Here is a 23,109-nt window from a genome sequence, read left to right on the forward strand (position 1 = left end):
GGTTGAAAAAAAAAATTTTAAAATTATATTCAATTATAAAATCTTTGTATTTTCTGCGGGCACAATGGAGTACTTTCTGAAATGAGTGAAGCATGATTTTTTCGGAAAATTACCATAACATTCTATAAAATTGCGTTTTTATCGACATTTGAACTGGAAAAAATTACTTCTTAACGAATAACTAAGAGCAAATTTAGAAAATAACTTTTTTTTTAAGTTATTCCATGCAAAAAATTTTTTTGATCGAATCAGTGTAAAATTTTTGAATCTTTCACGAGAAATTATTTCCAATTGATAAAAAATTGAAAAAAATTGGTAATAGTTGTGCTTATTTAAGATGTGAACAGAACGATTTGATAGTGGAAAAAAAAACGTAATTATATACAGAATATTCAAACAAATTGTTTTCTATATGTGATATATAATAGTGTACACAATTCAAAGATAATAAATATATATGCATTTAGAAATAAAAAACGACTGAAAATATATTTTCTCAACAAATTTTTTTGACAGTAAAAAAAAAACAAATGAATAATGTGGGAAAGAAAAATAAAACCTTAAAAATAATGTTTTGATACTAAAGTTATTTGATTATGTTGAAAGTAATAAGACGGCTTTTTTGTTTGTTTAATAATTCATGTATTTATTGCATCAGATTATTTTTTTCACAATTACATTTTTTAATATATGGTAATTGGAATAACTTTGATTTTCTATTCAAGATCCACCTGTAAATAAATAAAGAATAAATTTGGAATCACTACTTTCTTTTATTGACGTAAAAATAATAATGAATACTAACACCATGCAGATGGACATAGATCTTCAGGAGCACGTTTTTTAACTTGTGATGGACTAGCATTTACTCCTACCATGTATATAAAATAAAATAATATAAGTAATGTACGTGAATATAAATTTGAAAATAACAAGTTCGGATCTCAAACGCGCATTTTATAAAAAAAATTCTGGGCATCGGTTGGCCCTGCGGGCTAGCCTCAAAACTTTCCGCTGTTTTCGAGCTCAAAGAGCTCGAAAATACTTTTGTGTCTCATTGTTTTCGAAAAAAATCGTTTTTTACCATTTCTTTCTCCCGCGATATCTCTTGACCAAATTAACCGATTAAGATGGTTGAGGTCGCATTCGACGCAGTTTATAAAGTTCTAGAGCTGATTAGATTTTGAAGTCGATCGTTTAAGTCATTCCTGAGAAATCACTAAAAAACTAAAAAAAAAAAAAATTTTTTTCCGTAATTTGCCAATATTTTCGAGTCTACTTTATCAAGTGATCTGAAATTTTCAGGAAAGTTGATGGCCAACAAGCTCTTTCAATTGCCGCCTTAACCATCCAAATCGGTGCATTAGTTAAAAAGTTATAGACCGGTCACACACAGACACACACACATACGTACATACAGACACTCGGACATCATTCTGAAAATAGTCAGAATAGCTTCCTAGGACCTCAAAACGTCGACATCTGGTCAAATTTCGATTTTCGCAAATCGGGGTGAAAACAATAACTTTCCGAATTTTTCGAAAATCGTCGATTTTTTAGCGGGAAGTTAAAAAAAGTTTGGAAAATCCAAAAGTGCACGCCTCATAACGCTTATTCAAAAATACAAAATAATTTATTATTTAAGTATCCTACCGAAGGAATTAGAATTTAATAAATAAATAAAAAAATAAATGATATTGGTTTTATTATTATTATTATTATTATTATTTTTTTTTTAATATCACTTTTAGTTACTTGAATTCTAGGGTTCATTCTTTCGCGGTTTTGGCGTCCGATGAGAAACGTACAGCGCATGCGTGTACATATTTATCAGCCCGGCTAACAGCGCCCGAAGGTGGCCAAAGGCTGAAGTCGTACAATCATAGAAATACACCTATATACATATAGATATATAAAAGACCAGTGTTTTCAATATTTTTTATTAATTATTATTAAACGACAGCGAATTAAAAAGTCATTTTAAATAGCAAAAAATCCGGTGTCGTTCTGAAGCTAATAAAACAAGAATGGTCCCGATACGTTTAGTTTGACGGCCGTGATTGTGGCACATCCACACGTACAGACATCCGGACAAGCACGACAAAGTTTTTTAATCATATTTTTATTAATGTTAAACAAAATATGTGTGTTTTAAACACATCGAGTGTGATAATTAGAGCATTTATCTTGATAATGGTGCATTTGTATTACCTTACAAATACAAAATGAATGAAATACACGCAATTTAAGTCCGGCAAATTGCTTGACTGGGACATGTTGAGAGTAATGCACAACCTCAAACGCTTCGCGTTATGAGGCGTGCAATATTACGATTATATTTTAAATGTAATTTTTAGTTAAACGTACGTGAAAAACTCTGTCAGTAAATTTTTTATTTTTATTATTTAATGTAACAAGTACACTGAAAAAAAGAAATATTTATCCCAAATAAATCAATTTAGTTGTGGCTTTTTTAAAAATATTTCTTAATGACAAATAAATATATTTGGTACAACAAAATATGACAGTTGATTCACATAATTTTCTAATTTGACGGAAATATATAATTTATTAGTAGTAGTAACTAGTGGTAAGTAGTTGATATATTTGTGGTAAAGATATTAAATTTATGACAAATAACCTAAAATTTGGCGATACTATACATATATTTGAAGCCCTTATTTATTTGTAGCAATTAGATCATTTTTTTACCACAAATATATCAATTATTTCACGCAATTAAACTACTCAAATATATTATATCTTTCTCACAATTAAATATTTATTCGGCCATTTCTAAATATACGATATCTTTGGCTCAAATAAATCTTTTTTTCAGTGTATGGACGGAAATTAGTGCAGTTATTATCAGGTACATATGTAACTTTTTGTTTCAAATGTATACTCATAATTATATATATAAATTACCTGCATTGAAACCAATAGTCAGCATGACGACGAAAAGTACTAAGTAGTGGAAAAACTTCATGATTGCTGAATTATTCGATGATTCTGAAAACAATTATAAAAATATTTTTGGTACCCCGAGAAAAAATTTTTATATATAATCATACATAATTATATATAACTATATATGATCATTAGGGCGTTTCAAAAAAAACAAAAATTTTTTTTTTTCTCGGAACCAGGCTCAAAAGTTTCGTTTAGATGCCGATTGGTCTGGGTTCGATTCCCAGTTCGGGCTATCTATATTTTTCTCAATTTATCTATAAATTAACTTATTGAGAAGGTTATTTGCATGTTTGCATGTTTAGGTTTCCACTATATTTAAATTGATCTATAACTTATTGAGCCACACCGTCCATCGTATGGTAATACACCATTAAAATATAGTGGAAACCTAAACATGCAAACATGCTAAATAACTTTCTCAATAAGACAATTCATAGATAAATTGAGAAAAATATAGATAGCCCGAACTGGAAATCGAAGAAAATCATGTAACGATGTATACACACAAAAAAAGGAATTCTTGGGTCAAGAAGAAAATCGTTTCCAAAAATAAATTCTTAAATTAAAATATCCTCTTTTCTTGTTTGAAAAAATTTTCTCTTGGTAAAAAAATTTTTTTTTTTTAATTAGAGTATATAAAGCTCTTCAATAAAGAAATTCAATTTTGATTTAAAAATATAAATTTTTGCTTTAAATGTTTTTAGTTTCTCCGAACAAGAAAACAACTTGGTTGGCTCAAGAAAATTTAGCTCTTGGTTTTAGAAGATACCAACTCATTCTAAAAACATCGTTCTCTCGAATGTAGTCGATATCGATTCATTTCGATACATCGAGTTTTTAAACGGAGGCACATTTAACTTACTCCAAGTAAAAATTAATTTATTTAAAGATTTGATAACATTTAGTTCAAAATAAATGTAGACTTTATCTGAAAACAATTAATTTTAGATTAAAAAAATAAAAAACTCATTTTAAAACTAAATTATACATTAACGTAAAATAAAAAATACTTTTATTTTAAAATACAATAATTCAGTTCAATTTTAAATTAATTGTTTTTATTAAAAATTCAATTTTCAGAGTATATACAATTAATCATCAAAATATATTTTGATTCTTTATTACAATAAAAATTTTTTTTTTTGTTACAAAAATAAATGAAAGGTTAGGTTATTTATCCTGGCTCCATCGACAGCATCAACTGCATGATATATACCACACTAAAAAGGAAACAATTTTATATAAATTTAGGATCAGAAATGATAACAAACTTGAGTATCTGATATGATTAAAAACAGCATAAATAATAATTAACTTACTTTTTTGTGATTGAAACGACACCATTTAACTTAACGTGAATCAGGAAAAACACCAGATATAATGACTAATAACTACAATAACTTACATTTTTACCGAACACTTCAATTCAAAACAATTTATGTATATAAATTAGTTAATTGTATAATTAATAAACTAATACTATTAGAATATTGGTGTGTAATATACATATAATTGCACATATGCGGCGCCAGCGCTGAACAGACTCGTTTCATTTTTTTGGGATCTTCGGGCGTCTACGTGCATACACAAAGTAGTGTCCGAAGTAGAGAAGCTGCATAGACTCGAGTGCTCCTGTTATCCGAATGCTGCTATGGAAAAAAACCAAGAGCTTGATTTTCTTGACTTGAATTTTTTTTATTTTTGTTTCAAGCAATAGCCACTAGTTGGTTTAAGAAATCTGACTCCTTACGTAGAGAAGTTAAATTTCATAGAATAAAATATTCAATATACATGAATGAAGAAATTCAAAATATTAATTCAAAAAACAATTTACTTTCTTTAAATATTTTTTCTTTTTGAACTAAAATCATATATTTTTAACTTAAAACTTTAACCCATTTGGGTCGAAAACATAACTTTTTGAATCAAAATAATCAAAATTAAGAGAAAATTTTCTTCAACCAAGATTTATTCCATTTTCCTAAATATTCTCTTGACTCAAGATAATTCTCTTTGAACCAAGATAACCTTTCGATCAGTGTATAAAGTACCTATATGAATATCAGATAATATCGATAGTAGATTATTATCATAGTTATAGTTTCTATAATAAAATAATTATTAGCTGAATAAACAAAAAAATGTATTTGTTTTAATTACGATAGACTTTTTATAATTATTGATATTTAGGTGAATGTGTCAAAATTCAGCTAGTTAATCTCATAATTATAATATAATGTGAAGAAATATTTCTTTATAATCAGTACAGATCTAATCTGATGAGAGCAGATCTGAACTTTTTTTTCTGAGAAAAAGTTATATCAGCTCAGATCTGAATTGATCCGTACAGATCCAATTAGATCTATTCATATTTACTTCATAAATTGATCGTTTAATCAATGTTGATCTATTTTGATCTGACTAGATCTAGGTTGATCTAACTTGATCTAGGTTGATCTGACTTGATTAGATTTGATCAGGGTAGATCTAGACTATTTTTCCCCAAAGAAAGATGTCATATCTGATCAGATCTAGTTTGATCTGAACAGATCAAATCGTATCTACTCTGATCTGGGTTCAGTGTAAATTATAATCAGATTGGATCTGAGCTGATCTAATTTGATCGAATTTGATCAGAACAGATCTAAATTTTTTTTCCCGGGCAAGTAAATATTCACAATTACAAGTAAAAGAAAAAACTTTATCAATTATTATATGAATATAGTTAAAACTTACCAGTATACTACGAAAGTTTCGTTTTGAAAATGATAATTTTAGTGTCCAACTTGACGGCTTTATATAGTCATTTAAGGCCATTCTCAGCCAGTGCCCCCCACTTTTTTAAAATATGCAATGACTTTCAACTGTCATAACCGTATTGAAATTTTATAAATGAATTAAAAAAAATATTAAAACCTTAATTGAAAAAATCTGTCTATCGGTTGACCTTGCGGGCCAGCTCTAAAACTTCCCGCTGTTTTCGAGCTCTTTGAGCTCAAAAACTTTGTCGTAAATACATTTTCGAGCTCTTCGAGCTTGAAAATACTTTTGGATGCCGTTCGTTTCGAAACGAATAGTTTTTTACCATTTTTTCTCCAACGATATCTCTCAAACGAATCAACCGATTGAGACGGTTGAGGTGGCAATCGACGCGTTTTATCAAGTTCTAAAACTGATCAAATTTTGAATTCGATTTATCAAGTCGTTTTTGAGATATTTCGAAAAAAATTAAAAAAAAAATTTTTTTTAATTCTTTCGACAGCGATTTCTCTTGAACGAATAAATCGATTTTGATGGTTGAGGTGGCATTCGACGCGGCTTATAAAGTTCTAGAGCCCAGTCCATTTTGGAATCAATCCATCGAGCACATTAAAAGTTATCCGAAAAAAACACTTTTGAAAAAATTTTATTTTTGGAATATCTCTGAACGAGTCCTACCGATCAAGCTCAATTTTCTTTCAGCTTCAAAATATTGACAAGCCGCGTCGAATGACCCCTTAAAGTTCAAAATCGGTTCATCCGTTCAAAAGATACAGGTATTTACATACGTACGTACGTACGTACGTACATACATACATACATACATATACTCGGACATCATCGTGAAATTAGTCAGAATAGCTCCCTCGGACCCCAAAACGTCGACATCTGATGAAAATTTGATTTTCGTAAATCGGACCGAAACCAATAACTTCCCGAATTTTTGAAAATTTACATTTTTCTTAGCGGGAAGTTAAAAAGGACGACGTAGCCGTAATTTCGTTGAGATATAGAATTTAAAAAAAATTACTTACAATTGATATCAATTGGGAGTTAAACGAAATTTATTGAATGAATTTTAGCCGATAAAATTTAAAAATTCGAATTATAGAATTGACATGACGATTTTACTAAAATTTATTCAATAAATTTCGTTTAACTCCCAATTGATATCAATTGTAAGTAATTTTTTTTAAATTTTATATCTCAACGAAATTACGACTACATTGTCCTTTTTTCAATTAAGGTTTTAATTTTTTTTTAATTCATTAATAAAATGTTAATACGGTTATGACAGTTGAAAGTCATTGAATATTTTAAAAAAGTGGGGGGACACTGGCTGAGAATTGTCTTAAAATATTGTGTGTGTGAGCGTATAAATAATTAAAATAATTATTGTATAGATATGTGAAAAGTTAAAAGGAAACAATAATATTCTGAGCGTTATTATTTATCAGCTCATCACGTGGGCACGGATAATTGTTAGCATTGATAAAAATATCGTCGAAAACTAGTAGACCTTGCCGTTTAACGTCTAAAATATTTTTTCCAAACTAAATAAATATTTTTTTTTATTTTCTTTAATCGAACGAGCGACAAATTTATCCAGATTCGAAACAATTTTTCAATTAGAGCCGATCAATTTTTAAATCCATCGGCTTAGTCGGCGCGCATTTTATGTACCTAAAGATCGAAACGTTTTTCTCGCAACGAACTTGAAAATAATTCATGGAATTCGTGTCTAATGGCGGCTTAAGGGGTAGTTAAGTGGGTAGCCTGCCATTTTCGGGTAACGTGCGGAACATTGACGAAATCTAGATCCAGTAGATTTTTTACTTCTCATTTCTCAGTTTCGTTCCACGAAAAAAGTTCCGATCTTCAGGTTAAAAATGAATACAAAATTTTTTTTTTCTTCTATGATTTTTTTCGTAATATCGTAGTAAAAATATTTTTTGAATTTTTATCAATATCTATATATGGGGCATTCCACGCCGAATCGACCACTTTTGACCCCGACCCGTTTAGATTTGGAGGAAAATTTTTTCTCTTTTTCTACCCGATCAAAAACGTTTCTCATAATTTTTTCATATTTTTTCACTCAACCAAAAAAAAGTTATGAATTTTTGAAAAAAATGGCTTTTTTTATTTTAAATAGCTATAACTTTTTGAAAATTCAATTGATTGGGACGTTTTTTTCTTAAAAATATTTGTTTTTAAATTTACTTTTTGAAAAAAAATACAAAAAATTATTGCAACCTATCTTCATTGTTTTTTTGTAGATATTTGGAAAACATCAAAAATTTTTCGATGTTTACCATTTTTGTTTTTTGATTTTTTTTTTTCATATAATACTTTGACATTTTCTGCATATCCTCAAATTTTTTCAGAGTGGCGTTTTTTCGATTTATATTTTTTTTTTCAAATCGAAAAAAAAAATTTTATAACTAGCCTTATTTCTCATAACACCATGTTTAAAATTTTTGAGAGTGCTCAGAGAACTTTTAAATTTGGAAAAAAAAAAATGAAAACAATAAATTTAAATGGTAATCATCGAAATAATTTGAATTTTGTTCGAAAAATCCAGTTAAAAAATAGAAGGACCTTCTGAATAATTTTTTTCTGAAAACTACATTCAAAAACGCAGAAAATAAAAAAAGGAGTTTTCGTTTAATCCATTTTTAGACAGATGCTCGCAATTAAAAAAAAATCGGTCTATCGGTTGACTCTGTGGGCCAGCCCTGAAACTTCCCGTTATTTTCGAGCTCCTGGACCTCAAAACGTCGACATCTGGTGAAAATTCGATTTTCGTAAATCGGACCGAAACCAATAACTTTCCGAATTTTTGAAAATTTACAATTTTCTTAGCGGGAAGTTAAAAAAGATTTAGCGTATTTGAGTCCTCGAAAACTTGGTATTTCCTTAAGTACCCCCTTTTGCCCCTCCCGCCCCTATATATTATATATAATGTAACAAAAGCGAGAGTGAAAAAGATAATATTTTATTAAAAAGATTACGGGTTTCATTCTAACGATAGCTGTTGTTGTAACCCATTGATAACTTATTAATATAAATAATATATTTACTAAATTTATCATTAAAACCCAATTAATTTTAATTAAATAAAAAATTTATTTATAGAAGACAAAAATATAAGTAATGGTATAAGCTGAGAATTTTATGGTTATGATTCTCATCGAGGATTTTTAATAGTTACCATACTGTATAGTAATTTTAGAATTTTATACATGGAAAAAACAGTTCTGTAAAAGTTACAGAACAAAATCTGTAAAATTTACTGATGACATTATTTGTAAAATTTAAAGATAAAATATGTTATTTTGACAAATTCATAAATGTTATTTTTATAAATAACATAATGTAATATTAGCAGATAATATTCTGCAAAAATTACATATTTTTTCTGTAGATTATACAATATTACTTTATGTAATATTTACTTATAGTTTATGTAAAATCTACATGAGTACACGGTGAAAAATCCGGAGTGAATCTGGAGTGAATTCGGATTAAAATTAAATCCGAATTCACTCCGCATTCACTTCGCGACTCGGAGTTCCGGAGTTTTGTGTGCGAGTGTGTGTTTGCGTGCATGTGTGTGTTAAGGTGTGTGCAAATGTGTGCGTGTGTGCAAATGTGTGCGAGTGTGCAAATGTGTGTGTGTGCAAATGTGTGTGTGTGCAAATGTGTGCAAAAAATTATTCAGAAGGTCCTTCTATTTTTTAACTGGATTTTTCGAACAAAATTCAAATTATTTCGATGATTACCATTTAAATTTATTGTTTTCATTTTTTTTTTTCCAAATTTAAAAGTTCTCTGAGCACTCTCAAAAATTTTAAACATGGTGTTATGAGAAATAAGGCTAGTTATAATAGCTATTTTCGATACGTAGGATTAAAAAGAGGGTTTGCGGCATGCTTGGATTGGCGACACAAGTCTTGGGTTATGCCGCATTCTCAACGAGAACGAGTACATACATCTTTCTCGCACGAGCGAAGCGAGTGCGAGAGAGATGTAGGTACGAGTTCTCGTTGTGAATGTAACATTCCCTAGACGAGTGTTGACAATACATGCATACCGTATCCCTCTTTTTAATCCTTTGTATCGAACAATATTTTTTATAACGACTGCCTTTAAAGTTCAATCGAGAGGAATTCAATCATTTAAAGAATAAAAAATTACCTTCTAAATATATACAGTTGTACAAGTGTACATAATAACAATCTATTCATGTTTTATTTTTCAATTGAATTCTATCAATTAGTTTATTGATTTTATTAATTAAAATCTGTGACTGTTTTTAAAAATGTGAAAATTTTTAATGAACGATTAATAATATGATAATAATATTATTTTCACAATACAAACACACAAGTTATGATATTCAATAAGAATAAGAAACATATGATCACTATGCAGGTTTCCAATTGTCGTCTTTCTATCTGCGCATGTGCGAATTTCAGGATAAATGCGACAGTAGGAGTATATGGAGAAAAAAGTATCACTATCTTTTTCTAACTCGAGTGAACGACGGTTGCTTGGTAATTTGTATACATTTCCTATAGGCAATTACTTTTCAGCACAGTAAAATCATGCTGAAAAGTCCAACAGCTGATTTTTCGACATCGTTCTATAGTTTCGTCGAGTTATCGAGAGAAAGACCTATTTTACTCGCGCCACACGACGCTCGAATATTGAACTTTAAAGGCAGCAGTTATAAAAAATTTTTTTTTTCGATTTGAAAAAAAAAATATAAATCGAAAAAACGCCACTCTGAAAAAATTTGAGGATATGCAGAAAATGTCAAAGTATTATATGAAAAAAAAAAAAATCAAAAAACAAAAATGGTAAACATCGAAAAATTTTTGATTTTTTCCAAATATCTACAAAAAAACAATGAAGATAGGTTGCAATAATTTTTTGTATTTTTTTTCAAAAAGTAAATTTAAAAACAAATATTTTTAAGAAAAAAACGTCCCAATCAATTGAATTTTGAAAAAGTTATAGCTATTTAAAATCAAAAAAGCCATTTTTTTCAAAAATTCATAACTTTTTTTTGGTTGAGTGAAAAAATATGAAAAAATTATGAGAAACGTTTTTGATCGGGTAGAAAAAGAGAAAAAATTTTCCTCCAAATCTAAACGGGTCGGGGTCAAAAGTGGTCGATTCGGCGTGGAATGCCCCATATATAGATATTGATAAAAATTCAAAAAATATTTTTACTACGATATTACGAAAAAAATCATAGAAGAAAAAAAAAATTTTGTATTCATTTTTAACCTGAAGATCGGAACTTTTTTCGTGGAACGAAACTAAGAAATGAGAAGTAAAAAATCTACTGGATCTAGATTTCGTCAATGTTCCGCACGTTACCCGAAAATGGCAGGCTACCCACTTAACTACCCCTTAAGCCGCCATTAGACACGAATTCCATGAATTATTTTCAAGTTCGTTGCGAGAAAAACGTTTCGATCTTTAGGTACATAAAATGCGCGCCGACTAAGCCGATGGATTTAAAAATTGATCGGCTCCAATTGAAAAATTGTTTCGAATCTGGATAAATTTGTCGCTCGTTCGATTAAAGAAAATAAAAAAAAATATTTATTTAGTTTGGAAAAAATATTTTAGACGTTAAACGGCAAGGTCTACTAGTTTTCGACGATATTTTTTTAGATACAGATTTTATAAATAATATAAGCATGTTAAAACTATAAATATCATATTAGAAAAATATATATTTTCATAATAACATATATTTTTATAAGGTAATTTATTAAAGGTATATCTTAAATAAATTGAAAACACACGGAAAAAGTAAAATTCTGCGATATTATTCAATTAATTTTGTTTTAATTTCAAAGTATAATTTTATTTATAATTTTCTTATATTATTTATAAATTTAGTGAAAAAAATGTAGATCATGATATTCATAAATATAGGTCATCAGACGAACTAGGGTCTAACGGGGTTTTAATTAAAACCCTTTCTCAACCTAACTCGCCTGGAAACGTGCATGAAGAGGGCCGAAAGGGAGTTTAAATTTAAAACCTTTTTCAACCTAACTCGCCTGAAAACGAACGTATGTAGGCGCTACTGGAGTGAAATAGGGTTTAATTCCAATGGAGTTCTCTATCTTCTAAAACCCATTTCAACCTGACGCTCAGACTAAAAACTATACTAGGTTGAAACCGGGTTTAATTTTAAAAAAATTTCGACTCGGGTACAGTCTAATGTTGTTAGAATTCTATTTTGTGAAGATAGTACCTGGGATAATTTCGTTCCGGCTCTTGTTAAATCGGATCACAAAAAATGTAATAAAAGATCTGAAAAAAGAATATCGGAAACAGTTAACTCTAATAACGAAAGGGATGAATTGTTTCCGGAATTATCGGCTTTTGCAAAAGAATCAAGCGATCACGAAGAAGACTTAATTTGGGCTTATGGAGATTACATCAATAAGGCAATAACTGATTTATTTAAATGAACTGAATATTTGTAAAATTAATTTTTTTTTTAATCGTTTTAAATCGCTTCTTTTAATAATGTTTTTTAAATTATGTACATATTTTAATTTTTAATTTTTTTAATGGATTGTATGTAAAATTATACTGACAATAAATATTTTTATAAATTTTAAATAATTTTGTTTTTACTGGTAATGTTTATATAATTATAATTAATTTTAACTAATGTAATTTTTTTTATTTATTATGTCACTTTGGAATAAGTAACGCGGTATAAATAATATAGCTTTATATAATCCTGCGTGTAAGTAATTGTGATATGTGTAATTTTGGTTATATAGTTATGTATAAAATTATTTAAAAAATATATAGGCTCTATATATGGCCATGTACCCCCATGAAAAAAATTTATAAAAAAAATATATTTTTCATATTCAAAAATGTATTAAAAATATATCTTAGAATATATAAAAAATACATGTATAAAAATATATTTTTAAATATAACAAAAATATAGGTATGGTGAGATAAAAAAATATATTCGTAATAAATTTTAAATTTATAAAAAATATAATTATAAAAATATCAAAAAATTATATAAAAATATGTTTTTCTGTTAATCAACAACATAGAAAAAGAAATATAAAAAACATATTTTTTATATGTTTTTCCTTACATTGTTGATTAACTTAAAAATATATTTTTTATATTGTCATAAGTATATTTCTTATAGATTTAAAATATATTACTAACATATTTTTATACATGTATTTTTTTATATATTCTAAGATATATTTTTAATATATTTAAAATATAGACCAAAATCGGCCAAAAGTTAGCTATTTAAAATATATTTTTTATGTGATTTTAATATATTTTTTTCATGGGGGTATAGGTCATACGTAACTCATTTTTTCTGTATGATTAACTACTATGCTTACACTGTAAAAAATTTGCAGAGTAAAAGCGGAGTAAACGTGGAGTGAATGATTTTCTATTTCTTTAATCCCCAGGAGTGAATTTCATTCCAAAGGGAAATTTTAGAACATATTAATTATAAAAAAAATTACTAATACGTATAGTGAAGTTAGGTCTTTTATATTTACCCGGGAAAAAATGATCAGGCCTGACCATGCCTGTTCATGTATGATCAGGCCTGAAATTAGACCTGATCATGCCTGTTCACGTATGATCAGGCCTGACATTAGACATGATCAGGCCTGATCATACCTGTCCATGCCTGTCCATGTCTGTTCATGCATGTTCATGTCTGAAGTGTTAAATATGCTCAGGCCTGATCATACATGTTCATGTCTGTTCATGTCTGAAGCTTTAAATACGTTCAGGCCTAATCATGTCTGTTCATGCATGTTCAGGCCTGACCATGTCTGTTCATGTCTGAAGCGTTATATGCGTTCAGGCCTGATCATACCTGTCCATGCCTGTCCATGTCTGTTCATGCCTGACCATGTCTGTTCATGTCTGAAGCGTTGAATAAGCTCAGGCCTGATCAGGCCTGTTCATGCCTGGTTATGTCTGTTCATGTCTGTTCATAGATATAAAATTTATTTGACCAAGAATCTATCACGTATAACCCGGGAAAAAAGGATCAGACCTGATCAGACATGAACAGGTATGAGTCTTAAGACTTTCAGTACTTGAAGTTCGTACGAGACCTACTTTTCAACTCAATCTCTTAGGTCAACAGGTAACGAGGCGAACTTTCAAGCGCAAGATCCACGGTTCGAATCCTAGACACTCCCATATTTTTTATTTTTTTTCATTTTTATAGAAATAATTATATATAATTGTATATAGTTATGCATAATTATATATAATTATATAGGACCATTTTTTATATATAATCGTTTTACCAGAATGGGCATGAACAGGCATGAACAGACCTGATCAGACCTGAACACGCCTGACCAGGCCTGATCAGGCATGGTCATTTTTCATGTCTGATCAGGCCTGAAGACTCATGCCTGCTCATGTCTGATCAGGCCTGAACATTTTTTCCCGGGTAGACATTTATATTGACTACGGAATAATTACGAGCTCCCTTTACATATGATCATAAGAAATAACTGTTTAAAAATATAATCTGTTAATAATGAAAAATCTTGTTCGTATAAAGTTAAAGAAATCGATTTTTCATTTTTGCTCATTAATATATTTTCACTGAGCCGCAAACTGTCACATCCCGAGTCAAAATTTGAAGTGTGGATTTGACCTCCATAGTCTAAGTTAGGTTATTGAGGCTGAAATTATAGGTATATGAGGGTATTGAGGGTAAAATCACATTCGAGCAATAAGGCATGCTATTGAGCAGAACTGTAAATTTGACCTAACTTTGGGAGTTTTGTCCGCTTTTACCAAATGTAGGATAAATTTACAGTCGGCAGGAATGTAAAAATACCCTCCAAAACCTACTTTTTAATGGTGGACAAGATCGTTATCGGATGTTCGTTGGTAGATAAGGGGAACAAAGGGGCGAAGGGGGTATTAAATATAAGATTAAAATGGCTGCCATAGGCACGAATTTTTAAATCAAAAACATTACACATATTTATAGATTAATTTACAGTATCGATAAAATAAGTGAAAACAATGACGCATGCAAAAAATAAAAATAATTGATTTCGGAATCGAAATAATTGCCTATCACTTTAATTTATCAAAGAAATTTTTTTTCTAGTCAGGGAATTTTTGGCGCTAGTATTAGCTATATAAATATCAATAACGATCCAAGTATAAATTATAATCTAGATAATATAAAATTAATGAAATCAAAAGCAACCAAAAAATTTATCATTGAAAATATTGTATTCATTGATTTTTCATCTCTTAAATAATAAAAATGTCTTTATTGTTAAGACTGATTTAGTTATTAATCCAATACATAAATAATTTTTGGTTTAACAATTTTTAATATTACAAACACTGAAAAGATGGCTGATCGCATATTGGTTCACAATACGGATCGTAGTACTGATTATAAATATCGTTATAAGTATTATTGTATTTTGTGCCAGTTGTGTTAGTTATTTCTGAGTTTACATAGGATGATTTTGGATCAGAATTAACATCTATAAATACCTCATTGAAATTTCAAAGCTGTCAGGTTTAAATAAACATAAACGAGAAAAAATTTCGGACTTAAAAAAATTCAATGGATTTACAAGAGTCGAAAAATTTTCAAGTCCAGAATAATTTTACAATTTTATTTTGGACTTAGAAATTTTTCAACTTTTGTCACTCGATTGAATTTTTCTAAGTCCAAAATAATATTTTTTGGACTTAGAAAAATTCAATCGAGTAACAAAAGTCGAAAAATTTATAAGTCCAACAAGTATAGTCTTAAATCAAAATTTTAGGCTATGGAGGATAAAATACAGTTCTAAAATTACTTTAGAAGTATGATTTTACCTTCCCAATGCTACTTTGAGGGCATGGAGGTCATAATTACAGTTCAACTGCGAGCGGCAAGCCTGTTAACAAAAGAATTGAGGCTATCTAGGCTAAAACCACATTTCAGATTTCGACTCGGGATAACTTACAACAATGATACCACGAAAAAAAATTTTATAGTGTACCAAAATATAAACTATTCCCATAAAAACTATGTTTCTCTAATTATTAAATAATTAAATGTTTCCACTCTTATATAAAATTATAACTCAAGTTATACTACACTAATTAAGTTATACTACACTAATTAGTGAGTTACTAAAACATTTTAAAAATTGAAAACATAATTTTTCTCAAAATTGTCAAATACATTTTTAAGTTTCACAACTTGAAAATTTTATATGTTTTATTTTGAGTTGCATAAAAATTTCTTTAAGTACCATGATAAAAAAAAAAAATACTATGGCCGAAAGCAGACCGATTAAACTGTCGGCCAAAGTTAGGCCTGTTTTCGGCCAAAGATTTTTACTCGCGATAATTTTATTGAAAAATAAAACCCGTATGAAAAAGCAATATATGAGCTTCAGTATAATTCGAAATATATGATAAATTATATGGAATTATAAGAAGTCATATATGGAGCCATATACAAAATTTTGCCGAAATATTATATGATTTTATAATTTGCAACATATATATCGGTAATATATTTTTTTTACATGCTAACTTATAAATATTGCTTATAATATTTTATACTATACTTTAAGGTATATGATAGGATATATGATTTAATTATATGACTGACATATAATATTTATACATGTAAATATATAATTATATAAATATATGTTCACATATATTTGTATAAATGTATGTAAATATATATTTATATAGATATATGTTTATATATATTTGCACAAATATAAAACTAGAGATTTCAAGCTATAAAATGCTTTTTTTTAAATATCGATACGATTATTTTTCATGAAGTTACAGTCTTGCAAAAATCACTAAAAAATTTCTAAAATTTTTTTGTTCCTTTAATTTTTGGTATGAGTGTATTTTTTAAATTATTTATGTATAATAATATCGAAATTATTATAATATTGAAATTATAAGTTTATATATAAAACGAAAATATAATTTGAGATGTAATATCATATGTATACAGTTACATATATTATAAATTATATGGATTATAATAATATTGAAATTATAAATTAATTTATAAGATGAAACATATATTTTACGTTATAAATTAATATATAAAGCGGACATATAATTTTTGATACAATATCACATGTATATAATCACATATATTATAAATGATATGGATTATTATAATATTAAATGTATAAATTATTATATATGATAAATCATATATTAATCAATATTAATAATTTTGCCGCCATATATATTCTGGCCGAAAAAAAGCTGATTCAACTGTCGGCCAAATATCGGCCGATTTTCGGCCTCTTTATAAAGAATACAAATTTTTCGGCCAAATTTCGGCCTCTTACAATAAAATTTTATAGTTTCGGCGTGATTTCGGCCAAATTAAGCTGTTTAGGCCTATTTTCGGCCAAATATTTTCACCCGGGAGTAACTGGTGTAAAACGGGGTAAACTGCGTCCGCTTGAAGTATTAACTTTCAAGATTATTAAACACAAAAACTGTCAGTTCTTTATGAAAATGAATAAAGAATATTATTTATTAAAAAGTATAGTGACCGAGTAAGTGAAAATATTCACAAAGTAAAGTATTTGAACATCGGTAAAGAATATCTACACCGGCGGTGGCGTTATTTTAACACCAGGGAATTTTTTTTAACACCGGTACAGAATATTCACAATGGTGGCGGCGTTATTTTCACACCGCTTTCGGTGTTGAAATTTAACTCCGCCGATTTTAACACCTACACCGCTTGGACTTACCCCGGTGATTTTTTACAGTGTATACAAAACACCCTTATAATAACTTAAATACTTTATCTGTCTGGCGTCCAAAATGAGCAATTGGTAACTAAGCTAGGATAAACATGTTTATGAAAATCTATTCCGTGAAAGAATAATTTTTCAATATTTTGTACAACAAATGGACTAATGGAATTCCATAAGTTTTCATTGAATTCCAAAAAATTTTAGAGGCAGTATTTATTGTCGAAAAAAATTATGCGTCTAAGTCTGCTATTTACTGCACTGATTCACGCACGTGTACGTATAAGAATAAATAGTAGGGAAGACCGGGGCAAAACGATCCATTTCGAGCATGAAAGGCCACCTTCAAAATTTTGACAAAAAAAAAATGTTTAGTTTTGAAAGAAAAAAAATTTTCTTTTCCATTTATTTTTCATGAATTACAAAATTCCAAAGTTGAAGAATCAAATTGTAAAATCATGCCAATATTCAAGGCATGATTATAAGGAAACGGTTGATCTGACGAAAAATTGTAATCAGACCTTTTTGTAGAGCATTCAATTTTCTTCATGATTAATCATTGACTCAATTTTGTTTACCTCAATGGTTTGAGAGTTATGAGACAAAAACCCGCTCATAAAAAAAAATATAAAAGATCGCGATGATAGATAGACCTCATAATATTAATGTTAAGGGCTCAAATTTTCACCATAATTTTTTTTGTGATCCCAAATAATATTTTCAATTTACTTAAAAAAAAAATAGTCGATTTTTTTGGCCCAGTCTAATATTTAATATATTCTAAGATAAATTTAAAATATATAAGTACAAAAATCGGCCAAAAGTTAGCTATTAGAAACATATTTTTTATATTTTTCTTATACTTAAAATATAGATTTTTTATGTTATAATATATATTTATTTTTATTAATTCTTTCATGGGGAATGATCTCTCGTGCCCCGAGTACTGTCTTGCCCCAGTCTCTCCTACTAGTTAATAATATGCGTAGACGTACGTGGGTCAACGCAGGGGATAGCAGCATTTAGTCGGAGCATTAAATGCATCTTTCCTTAGAACACATACGGTATGTACTCGGAATATTCGATTGACTTTTTTTTTAATCTAATAATTTTTTTCAACAGTAAATGGCTAAAATTTTTTGAAATTCAATAAATACTTATGGAATTCCATCAGCCCATTTGTTGTACAAAATATGGTGAAATCATTCTTCTACGGAAGGGATTTCCATAAACGTTTTAATCCTAACTTACTTTACCAATTGTTCACTATAGACGCCAGACAGATAAAGGATTTGTTATTTATAAGGATGCTTTGTATAAGTATACATGTATTTTAGTCAATAGATAATATTATATAATCAATGTACTTAATATTTAATGGTTTTATAATCTCATTACCTTAACTGTTCTATACCTGTACCTAAATACAATGTACTTTCCTAGACAAAGCAGCAGCAGACATATGGGTATAATTATGTCTCCGAATTGTCCCTTTTCTTATCTGCACAAATTCTTAGGATAATTATCGCCTTGCATAAAATTTTTTTTACTTTTGGAAGTTTTAAATATTCAAAAATTTTATTAAAATTATATAAAATATATGCTTTTTTAGTTGACGATAGGAATTTCAATTTTAATTTTTGCCAATAAAAATCATTATTAATTTACTAAAAATGCCTTATCAATTTACTATTCGCAATAACAAAAAATTAATTACTATATTTACAAAATTATTGAATGATGAAATATTCTTACAATTTTTATTCGATTTTAATTTGAATGAATTACACGGAAAGAAAATTATAGGAAGTTTTGCTATGCATTATGGGAATGGTTCCCATAATGGTATGGGAATAGTACCTATACTACTATAGGGATGGTTTCTATATATTATGGGAACCATCCCCATAATAGTATGAGAATAGTTCCCATACCATTATGGGAATGGTTCCCATAATGATATGGGAATGGTTCCCATACCATTATGGGAACCATTACCATAATATTATGGGAATGATTCCCATAATGGTATAGGAACCATTCCAATTGCATTATGGGAATCATTCCCATAATATTATGGGAATAGTTCCCATACTTTTATAGGAACCATTCCCATAATATTATGGGAATGGTTCCTATAATTTATGGGAATGGTTACTATAAATTATAGGAACCATTCCCATAATTTATGGTCGTAATTCCTATGATGGTATAGGAAAAAATTTCACAAAATTATGGGAACCGCTGCCATAATTTTCTCTCCGTGTACTTTTTTAACTTTCTGCAAAAATTGAAAATTAAAAAAAAAAAAGGGGAAGTTATGAGTTTCGGTCCGATTTTTGAAAACCGAGTTTTGACCGAGTGTGTGTACGAACGTATGTAAATATTTTGTAACTTATGAACGAATAAACCGATTTGGATTTTTGAGATGGCGTTTTAAGCGGTTCATCAATTTCAGGGTGTTATGCAAAATTGATCGATACAGTGCGATTAGAGTTATTTCAAAAATAAAATTTTTTGCAAAATATTTTTTTTTGATAACTTGTAGTGTACTTGATAGATCGATTTTAAAATCTAATCAGCTTTAAAACTCTATAATCCGCGTTGAATGCCGCCTCAACAATTAAAATCGGATTAATTGTTCAAGAGATATTATTGTCGAAAGAATTTAAAAAAAGTATTTTTTTTTATAAACTCAATAATCGCAAAACTTATTAATTCTAATACTGCCGTGCTCATCACAGGAGCGGTGTATTTGTATAGGAATACCATGATAGCAAGTTACCGCTTCTGTACTTAGCACGGCGGAATAACGTTTTAGCATGAGAGGCTGAAAAACTACGTCGAATGCCGACTCAAGTATCAAAATCGGTTAATTAGTTCGGAGAATATCGTCGGTAAAAAATTAAGAAAATAACAATTCACTTCGTTTTCTTCGGAAAACACATGTTAGTCCTTCGGCTGAAGAGGAAAGCCCGTGTAAATTTTGTTGGCACCAGCTAAAATCAACGATTACTTACGTATTTTGGGCCAAGGATCATGGAAATCAGGTCCATTTTGCTCAAAAGTGGTGCAAACAATTGTTAATAACAATTTAATTGTTTAAATCGAAATAACTCTCGAACCACTGGTTTGTTGGGACAGTTTATTGAAAAAAAAGGTTTAAAATGAAAAAATACACAAAAAAAGTAACACAGTGTTTTTATGTATCTCAAATATTTCGCAAGATATGATGAAAAAACGAGCCAGGCGCTCGGACCTCTCCCTCTCGCACGAGCAGCTGCCTATCGGTCGCGCTCCCTCTCCGCCGAATCTCATCAGATGCTTGATAGGCTGGAATTTTGCCAAGTTTTTTACATTAAAAATGAAAGAAAAAAAAAATCGACAAAATGTCAATACCACCAATCGACAGCATTTTTTCTAAAACGAATTTCTATCGTATCGTCCAGAGACGTTTTTGTTTTATGTTAACTAATGTTATAAACAAATGTATTCTTTCAAAGTCCAGATTGGATTGAGAAAATCGATAAAATGTCGATACCAGCAATCGACAGCATTTTTTCTGAAACGGATTTTAAATCCGTTAATTTTAAAATAAAAAAAAAAAAAAAACGTCTGTGGACAATACGATAGAAATTCGTTTCAGAAAAAATTCTGTCGATTGGTGGTATCGACATTTTGTCGATTTTTCTTTTTCTTTCATTTTTAATGTAAAAAACTTCAGCCTATCAAGCATCTGATGAGATTTGGCGGAGAGAGAGCGCGACCGATAGGCAGCTGCTCGTGCGAAAGGGAGAGGTCCGAGCGCCTGGCTTGTTTTTTTATCATATCTTGCGAAATATTTAAGATACATAAAAACACTATGTTACCTTTTTTGTGTATTTTTTCATTTTAAACAATTTGTTTCCGATAAACTGTCCCAACAAACCAGTGGTTCGAGAGTTATTTCGATTTAAACAATTAAATTGTTGTTGTTTGCACCACTTTTGAGCAAAATAGACCCGATTTTCGTGATCCTTGACCCAAAATACGTAAACAAACGTTGAGTTTAGCTGGTGCTAACAAAATTTATACAGGCTCTCCTCTTCAGCCGACGGACTTATACCTTATCAGACACTCATCTTGAAGTTCGCACTTTTAACAATAGGATTTACATAAAGTCTAGACCATAAGTAATTAGAACAGATCAGCAGTTTCCATCGGTTTTGGGTTTATCTAATCTTTCTTTTGCTTCACACTTATTTTAATTTTACAATTTTTATCTATCTCTCATTTACAAATATTTTACTTAATCTTATTATTTGAAGTTTTCGTTTAAGTAATATCAATAGACAAATACATTTTAATGAGTAAATTTTATATTTTAATATTTGTCGTAGAGCTTATAGTTTTTATTTTATATTCGTTGTAGAGTTTATATTTTCTCTTTTATATTTGTTTGACTTTGATTTAAATTTCAAGTCGACTCAGTTGACTGGATATGGAATTATCCGAAGCCTAGTAATATATATTAGGGCCTGTTTATTATGTTAATTATCAATCGTTAGTAGCTGAGAAACCGATTATCGAAGCTAAAAAAAACCTTTTTCGTTTGTTGGCTGATATACCTGCGACAAATTGTCCTACAAGGTTAAAAAAAATGAATTATTAGCTGAATAAATTTGCCAATGAACGTATGAATTGGTTCAGCTGGAAAAATTTTTCCACGGCCCGTGGACTCTTTGGAAAAAAAAAAAAATTCGAAAATTTTTGTCTCGCGATATTTCTCCTGTTTACGCATTAACTCTAGCTCTTGAACGTTTTTGATGAAAATGCATCGATACTAGAGATTTCAAGCTATAAAATGTTGTTTTCAAAAAAGAATACAAATAAATTATAGCAAGTGTTTTTTTGTATGATTTTTGAAAACTAACATTTTAAACGTGATTTTAAAACTGTTTGTGTTCGTTGATTTTTTCGAAATTTTTTTACGTTAAACTTCTATCAATTCTAGAAATTTTCAGCCCTGGCCGATGGTGGGATTCGGATTATGTAGGGGAGAAGGGGGCAAAGTGGGCCCCAGGGAGCAAAGTAGGCCCCTTAAAATTTTCAAAACTTACCTATCAAATTTCGATCTTTTGGAACAAACAAAATATCAACAATAGATCAATTGAATGCACAAAATATCGCTTAGATAGTAGTCGATTGTTTGTAAATCTATTGATAGTTTCATAAATTGATTTTTATCGCCCGTCCCTATTGTATGGTAACTGAAGGGAAGTTTCCCCTTCCCGTGGCGAGAGCATGATTCAACAAAATTGTGCTCACAGCTAGCGCTGTGACCGATTCAGTTGTCCCCACCATGTACTAGGCTTCCTGCCAACACGGGCTCTCTTTTTCAGCATAAGGACTAGGAATTTTCCCCTTCCCATGGTAAACTATCACGGAGCAGGATGCTAGGAGGGGGAAATTTTTACTCACGGTCTGGCCAAGTCTCAGTGTAGCTTCATTGTAAATTGAGCGATCAGTGAATACATTTGTGGCCAAGTATAAAGTACGTGAATTC

General features: G+C 29.4%; 1 long non-coding RNA gene across 2 annotated transcripts in view; it reads right to left on the reverse strand.

Annotated features, from left to right (window-relative positions):
- Nucleotides 1-620: 620 nt before the first annotated feature.
- LOC130675562 (uncharacterized) overlaps nucleotides 621-23,109 on the reverse strand; it is a 36,609-nt gene continuing 14,120 nt past the window's right edge. The window contains exons 1-4 of one of the 2 annotated variants that reach the window (XR_008991311.1): nucleotides 5,710-5,783; nucleotides 2,929-3,012; nucleotides 806-871; nucleotides 621-731 (exon numbers count right to left, since the gene is read on the reverse strand). This is a non-coding gene — a long non-coding RNA (uncharacterized LOC130675562). Of the gene's footprint in view, nucleotides 732-805; nucleotides 872-2,928; nucleotides 3,013-5,709; nucleotides 5,784-23,109 lie in introns of those variants that run through there. The other variant, XR_008991312.1, reaches the window with a different exon arrangement.

The sequence above is a fragment of the Microplitis mediator genome, chromosome 10 (genome assembly GCF_029852145.1).
Source record: "Microplitis mediator isolate UGA2020A chromosome 10, iyMicMedi2.1, whole genome shotgun sequence".
NCBI lineage: Eukaryota > Metazoa > Arthropoda > Insecta > Hymenoptera > Braconidae > Microplitis > Microplitis mediator.